We start from the raw sequence: 22,150 nt of genomic DNA, 5'->3' as shown, positions 1-22,150 counted from the left end.
GACAGGAGACTGTGAGCATCTTTGCATCTCCTTCGCAAGTTGATGCAGTTTTTGGTACCTGGCGCTGTCTGTCAATGGCAATGCTGTCATTCAGCGATGAACCTGCCTTGCCAGAAGCCAATCTTTGCACTTCCGCAGTGTTTTGCTTTGAATTTGCGCCCGGGCGCAAAGAGCGCTGCAAATTAGCCTCCCACTTGGAAAGGTGGCAGAACGGCGTCTCCGGAGGTTTTTTTTAATAAACTGTGGACAAGATGAGGCAAACTTGACTCCATCAATCATCTATCCTGTCACCACAGCCCGCTCCCACTTCATTACGCCTCTTCAATTACACTTAACACATGATTACATTTCAATTCTGTTGAGCACACACATGCCTTGACTTCTTTTTTGACTAAACCAGTTATTATTGAACAGTCTCGGTCCCCAGCACAGTATTAGGAGTTGGATAATCCATAATTGTACATCACATCTGGGGTCTGGGATCAAGTTAGCTATTTGGAAGTGAACTGCACACCTGTCTGAAACGCAGTGTCGTGTTTTCCATGGATTATTTTTAACCTGGAAGTTGTCCTCTGACTCTGGGTCATGTTTGTCATCGGGATTTGAACGTGCAATGTGCACAGAAAGGCAATTAACTGCGAGTGTTTACTGGGAGTGACTGATGGGCTCAAAGTGTCTGTATGCCACCACGTGTAAACTATTGCTGAGACAAACACATGTAACTATCTGTGAAATTGCTCATTTAAGAGACTGTATAACTCAATGGATAATTTTCCGCATCTCAAGATTCAATGGGCTCAGAATTCGATTGCTTTGTACCACTTTTATCAGTGCTACTTGGTGCTGTGTTGGATCCAAAGTGGTTTCCAAGACACGAGCCACACTTCTGGTGCTACTTTTTATTCATTTACAAGTTGTGGGCATTGCGGGCTCGGCCTGCATTTGTTCCCCATCCTTCATTGCCCTGGAGAAAGTGTTGGTGAGCTGCCTTCTTGGAACAGTTCCAGCCCATGGTGGAGAGGCACCCACCTCTGGCACAGGTTTCAAAGGATGGCATTTTTATGGGGGCAATAGCATGGGTATTTGGGTTGGGCAGGGCCAGGACAGACTTTAATGCCCACCCCTGAGGTGTTTGAAGGCGAGGATGCCTTTCATTGGGCAAGAGGCTATGGGTGATGATGCCCTCACCTTCCTGGCTCCGCCCTAATTAAGTCTAATTAATATCCACTGAAGAGCCGCTAGTATTCAACCAACAGTGGGCAACAGGAGCATGAAAGGGAAACCCAAACTTGTTTGATTGCCTGCTTCCAGGCGAGGGTCCCTTGTTGTCAGGCGCTCAGTGTTTGTTCGAGCGACCCAGCATCGGGAAGGATGGGGGCCTACTTAGAACCACCCTCATCCCCTTTCTTCCAATATCCCATAACCCTTAGCTAGCAGGCCTCACCCTGTAACCTGCCCCCCCCCCTCCCCTCCATCTGACCCTCATGTACCAGTGACCTCGGTCCCATGTTGATCCCATGTCTCTGGCATTGCCGGAAACAGCCAGAATTGACTGGGCTTGCACTGGAGAGATGCCAACCTCTGATTGACCAGGAGCTTTCAGCGGGAAAGATTTCCATCCTTGGCGTCCTTGATCTCCAGGAAGACCTGCTGCTGGCCACTTACATGCCTGTTTGACATTTCATAGGCAACACAGGGCTCTCGTTGGCTCTCGGCCATTGGCAAAACCCCCAGTCTCACGGATTAAATTCAGCCCGAAGTAGGATGGACCTAATGTCAGCCAGTGTGTATCACCGATTTGCTGCTGGCAGTGCAATGTCCAACATTAACACGCCAGTTAAAATCCTCTCTTAATCTTGCACAGTTGAGCATACATTCATGAGGGTGAACGATCCCCCTCCACCCCATCTCCAAGGTCATTTAATTCTATCATCAACTACTTTACTGACAGGTTCTTGCTGATTTGTTTCAACTGACTCCGGCTGCAATTGTAGAAGTATTTGGTAGTTCCCAGAGCTACTTGCTGAAGCCAAGGGCGGCATGGTGGCACAGTGGTTAGCACTGCTGCCTCACAGCTCCAGGGAGCCGGGTTCAATTACGGCCTTGGGTGACTGTCTGTGTGGAGTTTATACCTTCCCCCCGTGTCTGCGTGGGTTTCCTCCGGGTGCTCCAGTTTCCACCCACAGTCCAAAGATGTCCACGTTAGGTGGATTGGCCATGCTAAATTTCCTTTAGTGTCCAAAAGGTTAGGTGGGGTTACTGGGTTACGGGGATAGGCTGGAGGTGTGGGCTTAAGTAAGGTGCTCTTTCCAAGGGCCAGTGCAGTCTCAATGGGCCGAATGGCCTTCTTCTACACTGTAAATTCTATGATTCTAGAGCGAGTGATGTGGCATGTGTTGAAGAAGAATGTCCTGAGTTTGAGGATACTGCACAAACCAATTGCTCCTCACCATGGCTACAGTAGTAGCCATTCCCTCTGAAATAGGCATGACTGGGAGAATGGACAGATGCTGCACAGAGTAGGACAAGTTGCTGGAAGAGGGAGGAAGATGAATTCTGAGCAAGGGGCCATATTTCATCCCCATTCCTCCCACCCTAGAGTATGAATGGAGCAGTTCTCCTGTCTGAAGGTCAGTGAGGAACTGTGTGTGAGATTTCTCCACTTCAGTAAGGATGTCCTGACTGAAAACCGATCACTTGCTGCAGCCACCACTGCATCCTCAGAGCCGGCCGAGGCTGTCCTTCCAATAGGCTGTGAAGGCGACTATGGGGGGTGAATCTTTATATTTCTGGCTTCTTTCAGGCTGGAGGAAATAATATTTGCAACATCTCCCAGTTTGCTCTCCCCCGTTGATTGAGCCTCTACGTTGAGGCTCCATATTCCAAACAACTTGAACACATTTAATTCTCCTGTGCCAGGGAGCAGTGGACATAGCGAGGAGATGGCTTTGCGAGGATTCTGCAGCAGTCGGCTCTGCCATCTGCATTTGAGTCATCGCACCAAAAACATTGAGCAACATTGGCCATCAGGTGATGACGTGATTCATGACTCTGGTGCGTATTCCACACCCTGAGGGGCAGCAGGCAGATAATAAATTCTATGCTGCTGCCAGAAATGTAATAAGAATAGACCATTTGGGGTGATTGAGTAGCACTTCTGCTGCCTTGAGCGCTCTAAAGGAGCAGCAGGGCAGGTGTCAAGGTTCATAGTGGCCTGCTGCTGGCTGCACTGCCTCGGTATTATGAGGACACCACCCTTGCAATGAGCTACATGGAAGGGAAGGAAGTGGAGGAGGAGGAGCAGGACAAATGCAGGCGGCAATCAACACAGTCCCTTACTGGCTGCACTGTCTGTAATCCACTCACCCAACTGTAACATCAGTAAACACAGCTCCAATTTACCAACAGCTTACCCACCTTCCGCTACTCAGTGTGTCCATTTGTATCCAATACAAAAATAAAAAGCAACACAAAATAAATACCAAATTCATAAATCGAGGTACACCATTATGTGTGTAAGTAACTAATCACCTTTGTGTATTCCCTTAATACTTGCCCTGTGGCTGTCTTTGTCTGACCTTATGCTTCTACATAGGGCTACCCCAGTGGCTGCTGCATGCCTGGTGGAAGGCTGCTGATTTTCAGTGGGGGAGACAGCAGATGGCCTTGCTGGATGATCCTGAGCCGTTCTGGCTCTAGAAGACCTGTCTTCAGGCTATACCACTTCTACATGGGCAGAGCAGCAGTCTGGGCTGGCTGAATGACAGGCAATACCAAGGGGACTGGTGGAATGTTGGTGTTAGGAAGGACAAGCACTGTCACTGAGAGAGGACAGTAGATTCATACTCCATGGTGATGGTCACTGCCCACCACCGTACCATTCCCCCCCCCCTCCCCCCCCACCCCATCCCTGAGACAGCAATGTGCCAGAGGGCAGATTGTGGGGTCCTGCACTGACACCTTCCCTTTGAGCAAGGGTATCCACATGCCTGATGCAGCAGCCTGAGCTTGCATCACATCAACTCCCAGATGTTGGGTGGCTTCTGCTCACGCTGCAATGGAAGCTGAGACATCGGTCACAGCTGGATCTGCTTGTGTCTCTGTGGAGTTAGCTGAAGGGAATGGATTCCACGTTCTGTGCAAATCCCTGTACCAGGTCGGTGCTGTAGTCTTCCAGGCTCCTTGACACTGACCCCTGTCAATGCAGCAAGATTTTCATCGGGCCTTGTTCTGTAGGCCACCCCATTGCAGTCTCCATCCAAATTCTCTGCAGCTGAACTTGCGTGTGACCTCGGCCTCTGGTGAGCTGGAATCTTTGCTATCCTTGCCCTTTAACCCCTGCACATGCCCAATGCCATAGGAGGAAAGGCAGGTCGTGAAGTGGAGTGTGTTAGGAAGGAAAACCGAGTGTTTAGTGCCTTAACAGCTGAAGGCACAGCTGCCAGTGAAGTGCTAAAAGTCAAGGTTGCTCAAGGGCCTGAACTAGAGGAGTGTAGATATCTCTGAGGGGTTGTGGGATTCGAGGACATGACAGAGAGGGGGATGGGTTAAGGGTTGAGATTTTTAAAATTGAGGTTTTGCTGAACTTGGAGCTGATGTTGGTCGGCGAGCACAGGGGTGATGGGAACGGGATTATGGCACACATTAGGGTAGAGAATTGGGCAGCGGAATTTTCCAGAATTCTTCTTTTCCCCTGAATTGCAGAGTTTCTTCTAAATATGTTTTTTCCTGTCCCAGGAGGGTGCACGGGCTGTTGGCAGGTGAGCAGTAATCATGATCAGTGAAAGGCAACTGTGTGAGAGCTTTTAAAATAGCAATTACTAAATAGCGGTTCCTAAATCAGGAGAACTATGATCAGTGTTTACGAATAAGATTTTACAGCTCTGTTTCCTTTTAATTGACATCAGGATGTTTAATGATCTCTTATGAAATTCACAGCTTTCACTTTCAACCGAGAGTATTGATGGGAATAATTCACAACAGTAGTAATCAAACACTAAGTAGACGAAAGAACACTGTAAGTGCGAGCTGAACCTTTTTCTGTCTTGGGTGGAAATCACCTGATACTAAATATGGGTAGAGCAAAAAACTATCAGCTTGAAGGTCCTGTGGCAAAATGGGTAGCATCTTTGCCGCTGAGCCAGATGTCCCGTTGGCAAAGGATGGCGCATTTATCTATCTATCTATCTATCGATCTATCTATCTATCTATCTATCTATCTATCTATCTATCTATCTATCTATCTATCTATCTATCTATCTATCTATCTATCTATCTATCTATCTATCTATCTATCTATCTATCTATCTATCTATCTGTCTGTCTGTCTGTCTGTCTGTCTATTTATTTATGTATCCAATTAAGGACAATTTAGCATGGCCAATCCACCTACCCTGTACATCTTTGGGTTGTGGGGGTGAAACCCACGCAGACACGGGAAGAATGTGCAAACTCCACACGGATAGTGACCCAGGGCCGGGATGGAACCGAGTCCTCGGCGCCGTGAGGCAGTGGTGCTAACCACTGCGCCACCATGCTGACCACTGGATGGTCATTTATGGTGCGTTTATAACGTGGCTAATTGCCCTGGGGGAATGCCTACTGCAGGCAATTTCCTGAACTTTTAAAATACAAATTGGCCTGGTTTTTCACCTCTCCTAGGAGATCACATGGTTCTGGAGTGGGGTGGGAGTCTGAATATCATGGTACACAAGTCATCGCTATTGTGTGGGACCGGCTGGATGGAGCATCTTCTCCTCGTCATCATTATAAATTGTGGTAGAGATTGAGGTTTGTGAATAAGTTCAATCACGTTGGAACGTTGAGAGTGGACAGTCACTCAGTTAAGTTTAGAAAGGCGGGCAAAATTTAGTTATGATGCACCCTGATATTGATGAGCTTTAGTTCTTCCTTAATGAAATTCACATTTTAAAGATGAAGTTGTTGCTGTTTTGAAAGATTACATTGTCTGTCTGCTGAAAAAGCATTATATCTGGCCAAAATATCAGATTTTAATCAAATTGAATGGCAAAGGTTCTCACTGCCATATTTTCATGATTAGTTTGTGTCATTCCCCACACGAGGCCCAGGGGAAACCATTATCCTGCTCCCTGTGTGGCTTGTGGTGTACAAACGTCCCAGGTAGGGGTCAGAGGCCACTCAGCTGGGGCTCGTTAGAACCAAACATAAAAGCCAGCCCGAGCAGGGCCTGGGCAGTTGGTTGTCCCAATGAGGACTGTGATTATGAATAGTTACTGCTGTGGGCATTGTATTGTAAATAATTAAAATAAATCTTACTTCCTACCACTGGCTTCCTCGGTCACTAACTGGCAACAAGGACAAAGGAGACTCCGGACTTGCTTGTGAAAATGCCCAGCCGCCCCGGACTATTACCATGCAGAAATGTGAGGTTATAAAGTTTGAATATGCTGTTCTTTGGTCAGCTGGAAGTCTTCGACACAGGTCTGGAAGATTGGAGCCAAGACACTGAACGTATGAATTACTTCTTTCAGGCCAACTTGATATCTTGGGGAAGAACAACAGAAAGTGACCTGACTGCCTGCGGGGCACCAACCTTTGGTTTCAAAAGAGTCTCCCTTCCCCAGCTGCACCAGACTCCAAATTGTTTGATGAGTTGGTTGCACTAGTGGCTGAACATCATGGTCCAAAACCTTATGTTATAATGCAATGGTATAGGTTCAACATGACTGTGCAGTCTACAAGCGAGTCGGTCGCTGACTCTTTGACCTGCCTTAGGGGACTGGTAAAGCATTGCCAGTTTGGGTTGACGCTCTTGGAAATGTTGAGGGATGATCTAGTTTGTGGAATAAACAACATGACCACACAACTGTTGGCGGAGCCCACATTAGACTTGAAGAGGGCCATCGAGCTGTTACTGTGCTGACAAAATGCTGAGAAAAGGATGCAATAGCTGTGGGCGTCTATACTTGGCCCACCCTCCATTTCGGACTCCCGCTGCATTGTGGGGCAATGCCGGACTGGCCAGATTATCTCCCAAGAGGCAATCTCAGGCGCAATTCCGCAGTCGGGCCCAATACTCGGGAGCGATTGCTGACATGTCGGATACCTCCCCTGAGGACGAAGGGGAGAGCTGGCCACATAGCCAGACGTGTGGTTGGAGGCCACACGGTGGTCAGATCCACTAGACCCACCAAAGGGAACCCCGTCCAAAGCAGCTGCCGAGATCGCCACGAGCCAGGGCCTTGCAGGTGGCTACTCCAGGTGAAGAGGAGTGCATGGGGTGCAGTTGAACTACGTCACAGCCACGAAGGTGGTGCTAATCAGGATTACATTGAAAGTGAACGGGCATCCTTTAGTAATGGAAATGGACACTGGATCTGCCGTCTTTATTGTCGGCCAGTGTAGCCTTCACCAGCTTCGTGCAGGGATCTTGATGCTGACATTGAGGTTGGCAACCTTAGCGAGCCGTTAAGCATCATGGAGCAAGTGTGACTCCGGCAGCACATGGGCAGTAACCGATCAGGCTTCCCTTGGTTCTGGTACGGGGACCGGGGCCCTATCTGCTGGGGCATGACTGGTTGACAGTCCTCGGTTTTAGATGGCAACTCCGTAAAATTATATGACATCCTGGGCAAATATCTTTAAGTGTACCAGGAGGGTCTGAACAAGATATAAGGGACCCAGGCCCATATCTACATGGCTGAATCCAGATACCTTAGGGTGAGGCCTGTTCTCTACGAATTGCTCACCAAAGATGACATGTAGCTACAACACCTAAAGGATCTGGAGATCATATGCACAGTACAGTTTGCCGCATCCATGGTGCCGGTAACAAAGTTGGACAAATCTGTCTGACTCTGCGGGGATTACAAGCTCAGAGTAAACAGGACTTTGCGTCTGGACCATTACCCGATGCCCAGAGTAGAAGACTTCTGTGCATAACTGATCAGAGGGTGTTCCTTTACAAAGCTCAACATGAACCATGACTATTTGCAGGTGGATCAGAGCCCTGCATCCAGGAAATTACGACCATAAACACCCATGGAGGATTATTTGAATACACCCGCCTCCAGTTCGGGGTCTCTTTTGCCCCAGTAATTTTTCAGCAAGTGATGGAACATATTCTTCAGGGTCTGACGAGGTGGCCATTTACTTAGATGGCGCGCTCATCACGGGAGCCACCAATAAGGAGCACATGGACAACCTGCAGGAGGTGCTCAGGCAGTTCTCCAAAGTGGCTGCCAGGCCGAAGAGGAGCAAGTGTGTGTTCAGAGTACAGGGTGGACAAGGATGGCCTACACCCTGTGGAGGAAAAGGTTCAGGCTAGAAAAGGGACTCCAACTCCGAGGAATGCCACTGAACTCCGGTCATTTTTCGGCCTGTTGAATTATTATGGGAAATTCATCTCCAACTTGCCCACCCTATTAGAGCCCCTCCATATACTGCGAAAGAAGGACCAGAAGTGGGTTTGGTGTGCCTTACAGGATGAAGCATTCGCCGGAGTAAAAAAGCGTCCATTGTCCATGCAACTCCTCACTCATTATGACCCAGCTTGGCCAGTAATCCTAACGTGCAATGACTTCCCTTATGGCATTGGGGTGGTACTGGCCCACTGTAGGGACAATGGCACAGAGTGCCCCATTGCTTTTGCTTCAAGTACCCTGGCAAATCCGGAACAACGTTCTTCCTAAATAGAGAAGGAAGGTTTGCCGGTAATATTTGGAGTCACGAAATTCCACCAATATGTCTATAATAATCTTTAATATTGTCACAAGTAGGCTTACATTAACACTGCAATAAAGTTACCGTAAAAATCCCCGAGTCGCCACACTGTTCGGGTACGCTGAGGAAAAATTCAGAATGTCCAATTAACTTAACAAGCACATCTTTCGGGACTTAAGGGAGGAACCCCCCCCCCAACCCCCCGTAGTTCGACAGTCTTATGCCCAGAAACCTCCGGAGCTAAGCATGGAGGATGGCATCATACTGGCATCATGCTACATGATGCCCATCTGACAACATGAACACCTCCTCCATGGCACGAAGTGCCCCTCAGCCAGGGAACCCAACTGGCCATGACCCAATGACACAAGAAGAAGATGACTCTGGCTCGGATATGGACACAGAAGCATCTGCACCGATGAGAGATGTGTCCAGGACCGAGGTTCCAGCGATAGCCCTCGGGAGGTTGGCCTGAAAAATCCGATTGACGAAACTGGTATACGCCACCCGGCACAGAACCGCGGCAAGTGGAAGCTCAGCCTTCAGGCAAAGCGGCGCAGAAGGCCCACATTGATGGCGGCAGAGAGGGACTTTTTGAACTTTAGTGGGGGGGGCGGGTGTCATAACCCCCATGTGGCCCACAGGGCCACTGTCTATCTCCCCATGGGGCACATGGAGTACCAGCTTCCCTGTTCGGGGGTGGGGGCCACCCAGCTGGGGTTTGTTGGAACTGAGTATGAATGCTGGCCCAACCAGGACCCGGGCAGTTGGTTGTCCCAATAGGGATTGTGATTGAAGGTAGTTACTGTCATGAGCAAATTATTGCAAAGAGTTAAAATAAATCTTTGTTTCCTGCCGCTGGCTTCCTCGGCCATTAAAATTTGGTTCCCTTGTAGATTAGACGATAGGAAGGATGTGATTGCACTAGAAAGAGGAGATTCACCAGGATGATCTGGGCTGGAACGATTCAGCTATGAAGAGAGGCTGGAGAGGCTGGGGTTGTTTTCCTTGGAGCAGAGAGGGCTGAGGGAGAACATGATTGAGGTCTACAAAATTATGAGGGACATATATAGGGTAGATAGGAAAGGACTTTCCCCCCACTGGAGAAGACAATAACCAGGGTGGATAGATCTAAGCTAAAGGGCAGGAAATTTGGAGGGGATTTGAGGAAAACCTTTTCACCCAGAGGGTGGTGGGAGTCTGCAACTCGCTGCCTGAAAGGCTGGTGGAGGCAGGAACCCTCACAACGTTTAAGAAGCATTTAGATGAGCAGTTGAAATACCATAGAGTACAAGGTTATGGACCAAGTGCTGGAAAATGGGATGAGAATAGATAGGTGCCTGATGGCCGGAACATATACGATGGGCCAAAGGGCCTCTTTTCATGCTGTAAATCTTTCTACGACGCTGAGTCAATCATGGATTCAAGCCTGTGACTAAACTAGACTGACTGTCCCTTATTAGAGATGCCACCTATCCAAAGAGAAGTATACCTGAGTTCCTGTTTGGATTGATATGAAAGATCTACTTGAAGAACTGGTATTGTGGCAAATGGTTCCCTCTCAATAAGTGTGGGCAGAAAATTAACTTCTGGCATCATTGCTGCTTGCAAGGTGTCACTGGCACAGAAAGGCTGCTACAATTGCTTTGACTACTCTTGATAATTCTCAGTTTGATTGGCACGAAGAAAAAATTGTATTTTCAGTCATTTCTTTGGGTGGTTAGAATAACACAGGCAAGTGAGACTCTTGTGATTAACAATTATATTATTGATTAATGTGAATTAAATGATTTGACATTAAGAGTTCACTGTGCTCCCGAAAAGCAATGCACTTTGTATGGGCTTTCAGGCTTTTCCACAGTGTGCTTTAAGGAAAGAGAACTTTTCATCATACCTTTCACAACCTCAGGACTTCCCAAAGCACTTCACAGCCAACAAAGTGCTTTTAAAGTGCAGCCACTGTTGCAATGTAGGAAACGATTTAGAAGCATGAAATTCTAGATTGGTCACAGCACAGAAGGAGGCCATTTGGCCTGTTGTGTCCATGCTGGCCCTGTGCAAGAGCCATTTAGCTAATCCCATTCCCTTGCCCTTGCCATTGTCACGCCCAGTACAGGACATGTCATACTATGAACCTCCAGTCAATTTGGTTTTAAAAATGGGACATAAATTCTTAAAATGACTGCCACAAATCATGTGACCTTGGGCATTTCTGGACCACAGACTGCGTTGTGTCGTCAGCAAATACCTAATTAAATATGGACATGGGTGTGGGCAGCTAACAGCTATTTGTGAAGTTCACACACCTCATTGTTTTAAGGATGGGCCAGCACCTAAAGACTATTGGCTGGATTCTCCACTGGCGGGATTCTCCGTTGGGTCGGCAATGACCTGGGGATCTCCCAACGGCGGGGGGCTGCCCATAATGGGAAACCCCATTGGTCGACTGGCAGGATGGAGATCCCGCTGCGGGGGGGAGGGAGGGCAAAAACTGGTGCAGCGGGATGGAGAATCCCACCCTATGGATTTTCCAGACTGCCTGTCCCCATGTTTCATACTGAACAACAGGGAAGATCGAAACTCAATGTTGTTGGTGCATCACGATAGCCTGCCACCCCCCCCCCCCCCCCACCCCCCATGCAAACGACACCAGGTGGACTTCAGAGGTGTTCACCCCAGCAGTCATGTGATAAAAGCTGGTTCCCAGCCACCGCTCCCTTAATACCCTGGGACGCAGTAGATAATAATAATCTTTATTGTCACCAGTAGGCTTACATTAACACTGCAATGAAGCTACTACGAAAAGCCCCTAGTCGCCACATCCCAACGCCTGTTCGGGTACACAGAGGGAGAATTCAGAATATCCAAATTACCTAACAGCACGTCTTTCGGGACTTCTGGGAAGAAACCGGAGCACCCGGAGAAAATCCACATAGACACAGGGAGAATGTGCAGACTCCACACAGACAGTGACCCAAGCTGGGAATCGAACCTGGGATCCTGGAGTCTGTGAAGCAACAGTGCTACCCACTGTGCTACTGTAGCGGCCATCCGAACCATGAGTAGCCAGCCAGTCTGAGAAGCAGTCTCTGATACCAGAGCCATCAAAGTACTTCACCTGTTCCTGTTTCATAAGTTTACCTGAGACATCAACCTCCTAGATATTCGACAGCAAGAAACCTCACAACCTGCTGTGAATCCTTTGCCCTTTACAAGGCCCTCACTTCAAATTTAAATAATCAAACCCATCCAGGAAACCACAGGCCTGCCATGGGGTAGATCATAAATCAGAGACTGAATTAACTGTAATCTGGAAAAGTGCACTATCTTTATCTGTATCCAATTTTTTGTTTGCGCATATGCGAGACCGAGGGCGCAATCCAATGGCCACACTGTGCAGGAAAAGCAGCTCACTGTGGTGCAGCTTTGCCAATGAAAGCCGGGAGACCCCGCTCCCTGGATCTACCCAGCTCACAAAACCTCGTGAGATCCAATGTGACTTCACGAGACGTTGGAATGTAAATCCTACCCGTTGTGGGAGGGACCGCTTTTTGGTAGCTTGCCTCACTCTAATATGCAGATTCCTGAGGTACCTGAGGCTTTGGGATTCATCCCCTTTACATAAGAACATAAGAACTAGGAGCAGGAGTAGGCCATCTGGCCCCTCGAGCCTGCTCCGCCATTCAATGAGATCATGGTTGATCTTTTGTGGACTCAGCTCCACTTTCCGGCCTGAAAACCATAAGCCTTAATCCCTTTATTCTGCAAAAAACTATCTATCTTTATCTTAAAAACATTTAATGAAGGAGCCTCAACTGCTTCACTGGGAATTCCATAGATTCACAACCCTTTGGGTGAAGAAGTCCCTTCTAAACTTAGTCCTAAAATCAACTTCCCCTTTATTAACAATGCCCCCTAGTTCTGTTTTCAACTGCCAGTGGAATCAACCTGCCACATCTATCCTATCTATTCCCTTCATAATTTTATATGTTTCTACAAGATCCCCCCACATCCTTCTAAATTCCAATGAGTGCAGTCCCAGTCTACTCAACCTCTCCTCGTAATCCAACCCCTTCAGCTCTGGGATTAACCTAGTGAATCTCCTCTGCACACCCTCCAGTGCCAGTACGTCCTTTCTCAGGTAAGGAGACCAAAAAAGAACACAATACTCCAGGTGTGGCCTCACTAACACCTTATACAATTGCAACATAACCTCCCTAGTCTTAACCTCCATCCCTCTAGCAGTGAAGGACAAAACTCCATTTGCCTTCTTAATCACCTGTTGCACCTGTAAACCACCCAGGTCTCTCTGCACATCAGTATGTTTTAATATTTTATCATTTAAATAATAATCCCTTTTGCTGTTATTCCTACCGAAATGGATAACCTCACATTTGTCAACATTGTATTCCATCTGCCAGACCCTAGCCCATTCACTTAACCTATCCAATCCCTCTGCAGACATCCGGTATCCTTTGCACTTTTTGCTTTACCACTCATCTTAGTGTCATTTGCAAACTTGGACACGTTGCACTTGGTCCTCAACTCCAAATCATCTGTGTAAATTGTGAACAATTGTGGGCCCAACACGGATCCCTGAGGGACACCACTAGCTACTGAATGCCAACCAAAGAAACACCTATTCATCCCCACTCTTTGCTTTCTATTAACCAACCCTCTATCCATGCTATTACTTTACCCTTAATGCCATGCATCTTTATCTTATGCAGCAACCTTTTGTGTGGCACCTTGTCAAAAGCTTGGAAATCCAGATATACCACATCCATTGGCTCCCCGTTATCTACCGCACTGGTAATGTCCGCAAAAAACTCCACTAAATTAGTTAGGCACGGCCTGCCCTTTATGAACCCATGCTCCGTCTGTCCAATCGGACATTTTTCATCTAGATGCCTCGCTATTTCTTCCTTGCTGATAGATTCCAGCATCTTCCCTACTACCGAAGTTAAGCTAACTGGCCTATAATTACCCGCTTTCTGCCTACCTCCTTTTTTAAACAGTGGTGTCAACGTTTGCCAATTTCCAATCCACCAGGACCACCCCAGAGTCCAGTGAATCTTGGTAAATTATCACTAGTGCATTTGCAATTTCACTAGCCATCTCTTTTAGCACTCTAGGATGCTTTCCATCAGGGCCAGGAGACTTATCTATCTTTAGCCCCATTAGCTTGCCCATCACTACCTCCTTAGTGATAACTATCATCTTAAGGTCCTCCTGTCATAGACTCATTTCCATCAGTCACTGGCATGTTATTTGTGTCTTCCACTGTGAAGACCGACCCAAAAAACCTGTTCAGTTCCTCAGGCATTTCCTCATCTCCCATTATCAAATCTCCCTTCTCATCCTCCAAAGGACCAATATTTACCTTAGCCTCTCTTTTTTGTTTTATATATTTGTAGAAACTTTTACTATCTGTTTTTATATTCTGAGCAAGTTTACTCTCATAATGTATCTTACTCTTTATAGTTTTTTAAATAGCTTTCTGTTGCCCCCTAAAAATTTCCCAGTCCTCTAGTCTCCCACTAACATTTGCCACTTTGTATGCTTTTTCCTTCGATTTGATACTCTCCCTTATTTCCTTAGATATCCATGATCGATTTTCCCTCTTTCTACTGTCCTTCCTTTTTGTTGGTATAAACCTTTGCTGAGCACTGTGAAAAATCGCTTGGAAGGTTCTCACTGTTCCTCAACTGTTTCACCGTAAAGTCTTTACTCCCAGTCTACCTTAGCTAGCTCTTCTCTCATCCAATTGTAATCCCCTTTATTTAAGCACAAAACACTCGTGTTTGATTTTACCTTCTCACTCGCCATCTCTATTTTAAATTCCACCATATTGTGATTGCTCCTTCCGAGAGGGTCCCTAACGATGAGATCATTAATCAATCCTGCCTCATTACACAGGACCAGATCTAGGACTGCTTGTTCCCTCGTAGGTTCCATTACATACTGTTTGAGGAAACTATCGCGGTACATTCTATAAACTCCTCCTCAAGGCTGCCTTGACCGACCTGGTTAAACCAATCGACATGTAGAAAAAAATCCCCCATGATAACTGCTGTACCATTTCTATATGCATCAGTTATTTCTTTGTTTATTGCCTGCCCCACCATAACGTTACTATTTGGTGGCCGATAGACTACTCCTATCAATGACTTTTTCGCCTTACTATTCCTGATTTCCACCCAAATGGATTCAACCTTATCCTCCATAGCACCGATGTCATCCCTTACTATTGCCCGGATGTCATCCTTAAATAACAGAGCTACACCACCTCCCTTACCATCCACTCTGTCCTTCCGAATAGTTTGATACCCTTGGGTATTTAACTCCCAGCCGTGACCATCCTTTAACCATGTTTCAGTAATGGCCACTAAATCATAGTCAGTCACGATGATTTGCGCCATCAACTCATTTACTTTATTCCGAATACTACGAGCATTCAAGTAAAGTACACTTATGTTGGTTTTTTTACCTCTGTTTTGAATCTTAACATCTTGATCAGTAACCTCTCCTAAGTTATTTTCCTCTTAACCTTTCTCCTAATTTTCCTTGTCATTGAACTCATATCTTCATGTAACAACCTGCCACTTCGCTTTCCATTCATGTTTTTACTTCCAATTTTATTCCTTTTAGTATTACTGGGCCTATTCACTGAGCTCCCCGCAGTCACTGTACCTTGTACTGTCGCCCTTTTTGATTTTTGACTATGGCTTCTCTGCCTTACACTTTCCGCTACTGCCTTTTATTTCTGTCCCTGTTTTATTACCTTCCGACTTCCTGCATCAGTTCCCATCCCCCTGCCATATTAGTTTAAATACTCCCCAACCGCTCCAGCAAATAGCCCCCCGAGGACATCAGTTCCAGTCCTGCCCGGGTGTAACACGCCCAGTTTGTACAGGTCCCACCTCCCCCAGAACCGGTCCCAATGCGCCAGGAATCTGAAACCCTCCCCCTGACACCATTCCTTCAGCCACGTATTCATCCTATATCTCCTGTCATTTCTACTCTGACTAGCACGTGGCACCGGTAGTAATCCTGAGATCACTACCTTCGAGGTCCGATTTCTTAACTTCCTTCCCAGCTCCCTGTATTCTGCTTTTAGGACCTCATCCCTGTTTTTACCTATGTTGTTTGTACCTATGTGTACCACGACCACTGGCTGTTCACCCTCCCCCTCAAGAATGTCCTGTATCTGCTCTGAAACATCCTTGACTCTAGCACCAGGGAGGCAACATGCCATCCTGGAGTCTCGCTTGCTGCCAGAGAAACGCCTGTCTATTCCCCATACAATTGAATCCCCTATAATTATTGCACTGTCACACTTATCACCCCTCCCCTCTGCAGCAGAACCAACCGTGGTGCCACGGATTTGGCTGTTGCTGTTTTCCCCTGAGAGGCCATTCCCCTCAACAGTATCCAAAGTGGTAAATCTGTTCTGCAGGGGAATGGCCACAGGAGATTCCTGCACTACCTGCCTCGCTCTCTTGCTCTGTCTGGTGGTCACCCATTCCCTTCCTGTCTGAAGAGTCTGAGCTTGCGGTGTGACCACCTCTCTATACGCGCTATCCACGATGCTCTCCGACTCGCGGATGCGCCACAGTGTCTCCAACCGCCGTTCCAACTCTGAAACTCGAGCTTCCAGGAGCTGTAACTGGAGACACTTCCTGCACACAAACTGACCCTGGGAACCGTCCCCAGCCTGCCACATGGAGCAAGAGGAGCAGATCACACCTTGGAGCTGTCCTGCCATGATCTATTTCTTTAAATTAAACTTTTGAAATTCAGCTTTAGAGATGTTTTTGTGTTGGATTATATCCAATCTCCTGTATACTATTTAATTAGCTTTATCCCCGAGTATTTATCTTGCTTGATCTGACAACAAATTAAATAGTTATTTAATATAAATTTTAAAAATTTATTTAAATCAACTAAAAAATAGTAATTTAAATCAACCCAAAATAGTTATATAAGTGAGATTAAAAAATTAAAAAATAGTAATTCAAATCAACTTAGTAATTTAAAACTAGTAACTCCACAAATATTCAAATTTACCGCAGTCTGCCTTTCAGCCAATCAGGTCACAGTTTCTTGTGACGTCTCTTTACCTCAGAGACCTTGGATGAGCGCCATTCAACATTGGTCCCCACAAATGGGGACCAGATGAACAGCACTTGTGGGGGTCCCCAGGGGATTGGAAGCTGCCAGCTGCCTTTGGGCAGGGTGGTGCTTTGGTGCCTCTGGTGCTAACTCGGTACCCTAGCAGTGCCAGCTTAGCACCTTGGCAGTGCCAGCCTGGCACTGTCAAGGTGCTCAGGTGGCATTGCTAGCTGGCATGGGTGGTGCCAGGTTGGCACTGCCATGGTGCCAATCTGGCATTTTTTGTGCACTTGTGATCAGGCTGGCATGCCCGGTGTTGAGGTGGGCTGGGGACCCTCCGATAGTTTGTTCGGGCTGGGAGGGGGAGCTTGGGGATTATTCCGGTGGCGGGGGAGAGCTTGGGGATTATTTTGGTGACCTTGGAGATTGAGATGCCAGTTAAAAATGGCACCCAGTTCTTTCACTACGCTGGAGAGTTCCAGTGAGCGGTGCTCTCCAATGTACAAAACGGGGCTATGTACTTTCTCAGAAGACTAAGGAAATTTGGAATGTCAGCTACAACTCTCACCAACGTTTACAGATGCACCATAGAAAGCATTCTTTCTGGTTGTATCACAGCTTGGTATGGAGCCTGCTCTGCCCGAGACCGCAAGAAACTATAAAAGGTTGTGAATGTAGGCCAATCCATCACGCAAACCAGCCTCCCATCCATATTCTCTGTCTACAATTCCCGCTGCCTCGGAAATGCAGCCAGCATAATTAAGCACCCCACGCACCCCGGACATACTCTCTTCCACCTTCTTCCATCAGGAATAAGATACAAACATTTGAGGTCACGCACCAACCGACTCAAGAACAGCTTCTTCCCTGCTGCCATCAAACTTTTGAATGGACCTACCTCGTATTAAGTTGGTCTTTTCTCTACACGCTTGTTATGACTGTAACGCTATATTCTGCAGTCTCTCCTTCCTTCCCTATGTGCGGTGTGCATTGTTTGTACAACATGCAAGAAACAATACTTTTCACTGTATAGTAATACATGTGACAATAATAAATCAAATCAAATCAAAAACCAGTCTTTGAGCCACGTATTCATCTCTCTAATTTGATATACCCTGTGTCACTTTGCCCGTGGCTCAGGAAATAATCCAGTGATCACAACCTTGATGTGATGTGTGTGTGTTCTGTTGATTGATTTAGTGCCCAGCTCCTCAAACTCTCCATGCAGAACCTCTTTCCTCGTTCTATCTATGTCCTTGGTGCCTACACAATGGGATACTCCCCCTTCCACTGCAAGTTTGTCTCCAGGTTAGGTAACAGCTACCTTGCAACAAATATAATTATTGCCATCTCAGCATCTTGTCATGGACGGCCTCTTCACCATGAACAGAAATAACATTAGCTTTGAGTGTGCTAATTCCACGCCATGCCCAAAGTATCCAATCAGTAAAATGCTGGCCTTCAAACATTCTACTGTTAGGTTATCAGCAAAATTAATGATCTTGTAAACACATCAGATCCTGCCTCACATTGCAATCAGGAACAATGGGAGAAAAACTTTTACTTGCATGCAACGACCATGGAAACTGTGGGCTGAATTCAACTATTCAACTGCACAATCAAGTGGATTTGATTGCAATCAAATTGCAATATTTTTATTGAATAAATTACAGTCTCAGAATCTCAAATGAAATGATGTCATGCAAGTTGAAATGTTGGGGAAAGGAGAAGGAAAGAGTGATAAAAGAAAAAAAAATGATAAAGAATACAATTTTTGGAGTCTAGATTTTGACCATTGTTCTGGCTCTGCGGGGAAATTGGATACATCTGTGTTCCCCAGTGGTGACAGAAGGCTTAATGACTGGATTCCAAATGTCACAACTGAGAAGATTCCGAGGGCAGATTTAGTGTTGGTGTCAAGGGTTCTGGTCTCTGGCGGGAGAACCGGTGGGAAATCTGTCAGCTCATCACAGGGTGACCAACTTTATTTAAAGTAAAATCAGGCACTTAAGTGGGCAGTGTGGCCCTCCCACAGAATCAGAGCTCCAATCGGGCTGGTCAAAGATCCCAGCAGCTCTATGTCACAGGCAGCGCCATCAGAAGCAGTGGCAACAGTCGGTAATGCAATTGGGCCTTTACCAGGGATCATTGCTGGATCCCTGGATCGGGTGAATGGAGCAAGTTGGAGGTTGTCAGAAGGTTCTTGCTGACATGGGGTGGTTTGGAGGGGGGGGGGGGGGGGGGGTTGGAGGGATGGATTGGATGCAAGGGCAGGGGTTGGTTTTCAGTGGGCAGCCCCTTCCAAATTCTGGGTCCCTCGAATGGGCATTGCATGCCTTTGAAAGAGGAACACCCAGGGTGCCGCTGGCAAACCTGGCAGGGCTTTCGTGAATTGCCTTCAAGAGGCATGGGAGACCCAAACAAATGTAGGAGAATCCCTGAGCCACCACTAAATCTCAGCATGCTCAGGAATAGTGACCATTAAATGTCTTAACAATGAGTCTAATTAACAAGGGGGCAGATTCCTTCTTCAGGCCCAGTCCCGCCATTGGCTAACTGTGCCAGTTTCCCACTGGCAGGAATAAGCCACGTAGCCAGCAGCACAATTATGCGCGCCCGCCCACCCACAGCCCATTCCAGCAGGTTCCATTAACTCCTGGCCCCATATTCTGTAAGGAAAAATAGATTAAAGAAAAATATTAAAGTATTGTACAATATGTGCACATCTCTCAGAAAGGCCTTCGAGTTCTTTGTGGGGAATTAGATACCCTTGAAATGGCGAGACTATTGTTAAGTCGGCCAATGTGACATTTTTTTTCAGCACAGCAAAACTTTACAAAGAGCAATAAGATCAAAGACCAGTTGATCTGTTCACTGGCAGGGACAGCATTGGACAGGACGCTGGGAAAACTCCCGACTCCTCTTCCAATGATGCCATCATAACATCACCTAACCCATAGGGACAGGAAAATAGGCCCTTGTTTCAATCTTTCGTTAAAAGTGACCATTAAATGTCACTTTAGGGCAGCACCTCCTCACTGCACGACTGGAATGCCAACCTTAAATGATCTTTGTGTTCATCATTTGGTGAAAGAAAACAAATATCAAAGAAAAGTAAATTGAGATCTCTAGAAAAACATTCATTTGTTGTTTCTATCGCACCCTGAACCTTTCCCCTGTGGTACATCAGCTTTGTGCAACAATCTGTAATATTCCAACAAGCAGGGAATAATTCATATTTCAAATCTTTGTCTTGGCTGATTTCTGTTGTTTCCACCTTATAATTTTGTTTCTCTGGGGTTAAGTTTACTTCTGTGAATGAAGTTAAACCGTGACTGTGTTTTGTTGGAACATTTTGGAACAGTTTTCAAAATATTAAGGGGAACAATTAAGAGGGCAGACAAAGAAGGAGCAGGTGTAGGTCATTCGGCCCCTTGAGCCAGCTCTGCCATTTAATAAGATAGTAACCAAGTCGATTGTGAGAAATTATTTTCGCTGGTTGGGGGGGGGGGGGGGAACATTTCCTCAAAATTAGAGATAGATCTTTCAGGAGTGAAATTATGAAACATTCCTTCACGCAAAGGGTGGTAGAAGTTTGGAACTCACTTCCACACATGGCAATTAATGCAGGATCAACTGATAATTTAAAAACTGAGATTGCAAGATATTTTGTTATATGATGGTATTAAGGGATAAAGGATGAAGTTGTGTATATGAAGTTAGGCGATAGATTAGCCATGATCTCATTGAATTGGGAAATGGGCCAGAGGACCTAAATGATCTGTGCCTGTTGCTATAAGTTCCTATATTTGTCAAACATTAATATTTCAGATGTCAGCTTTCTTTATCTCCAGTTGATTTTATTATGCTATGAATCTGGAATCTGTACACTGCAGCATGTTTATACAGTCCAATCTTCAGCTCAGAGAGTTTGGGGTATTGGTTTCCTTTTCCTTACTTCAATATTTTGACGTTTTATCTTCAAGACTCTTGAAACAAAAATGATTATATTTATATATTCCAGTCTCTCAGGCCTCCAGTAACATTGCCCACCTCACCCCTTTGCATTTCCCTCCATTCTCTCTGATGAAAACACTTACCTGTTTTCAGCACCAACTTATCAGTTGATATCAGCTCATTTGTTATGTAAAGAATGACAAGAGGAGAATGTGTACCTTCCCTTTCCATCGCACATATGTTACATGACACCATTAAATAAACACCCAACTGTAACTCTTCACGCATTCAAGTAGACAAACATCCCACCTGATTTGCTCAATCGTCGCATACACACAAACAGACTTGAATTAGGTAAAAGACTTCAAAAATCAAGAGGACAATGTGCTTGAAACAAGGAAATGTTTAAAACATATATCCAAGAGTAACAATTGTTTAATAATAAAAATAACCTTTATTATTGTCACAAGTAGGCTTACATTAACACTGCAATGAAGTTACTGTGAAAAGCCCCTAGTCGCCACACTCCGGCACCTGTTCAGGTACACTGAGGGAGAATTCAGAATGTCCAATTCACCTAACAAGCACGTCTTTCAGGACTTGTGGGAGGAAACCAGAGCACCCGGAGGAAACCAACGCAGACACGGGGAGAACGTGCAGACTCCACACAGACAGTGACTCAAGCCAGGAATCGAACCTGGGTCCCTGGAGCTGTGAAGTAACAGTGCTAACCACTGTGCTATTGTGCCGCCCAAAAAATATGGAACACTTGAGTTAAGCAAAGGGAACCTGTATCAAATTGATGGCAATTGCCCTTTGAAAACAAGTCTTTTTAAAATAAATTTAGAGTACCCAATTCATTTCTTCCAATTAAGGGGCAACTTAGCGTGGCCAATCCACCAACCCTGCACATCTTTGGGTTGTGGGGGCGAAACCCATGCAAACATGTGGAGAATGTGCTGGTTTGGCACAGGGCTAAAGAGCTGGCTTTTAAAGCAGACCGAGGCAGGCCAGCAGCACGGTTCAATGCCTGTACCAGCCTCCCCGAACAGGCACCGGAATGTGGCGACTAGGGGCTTTTCACAGTAACTTCATTTGAAGCCTACTTGTGACAATAAGCGATTTTCATTTAATTTCTTTTCATTTCATGTGTAAACTCCACACGGACAATGACCCAGAGCCGGGATCGAACCTGGGACCTCGGCACCGTGAGGCAGTAGGGCTAACCCACTGCGTCACCGTGCTGCCCTTGAAAACAAGTTTTAGGGTGATAAATTATATGTCCAGGCAATTTGGAGAACATTTCCTTGCTTAATAAAAGCAGATGGTTCTTGGCAATAATCCGCTCTGCGATCTCGGGCTCATGTGGGAGTGA

This window comes from Scyliorhinus canicula, chromosome 15 (assembly GCF_902713615.1).
Source record: "Scyliorhinus canicula chromosome 15, sScyCan1.1, whole genome shotgun sequence".
In the NCBI taxonomy this organism is placed as follows: Eukaryota; Metazoa; Chordata; class Chondrichthyes; order Carcharhiniformes; family Scyliorhinidae; genus Scyliorhinus; species Scyliorhinus canicula.
This window is presented reverse-complemented; position numbering follows the sequence as displayed.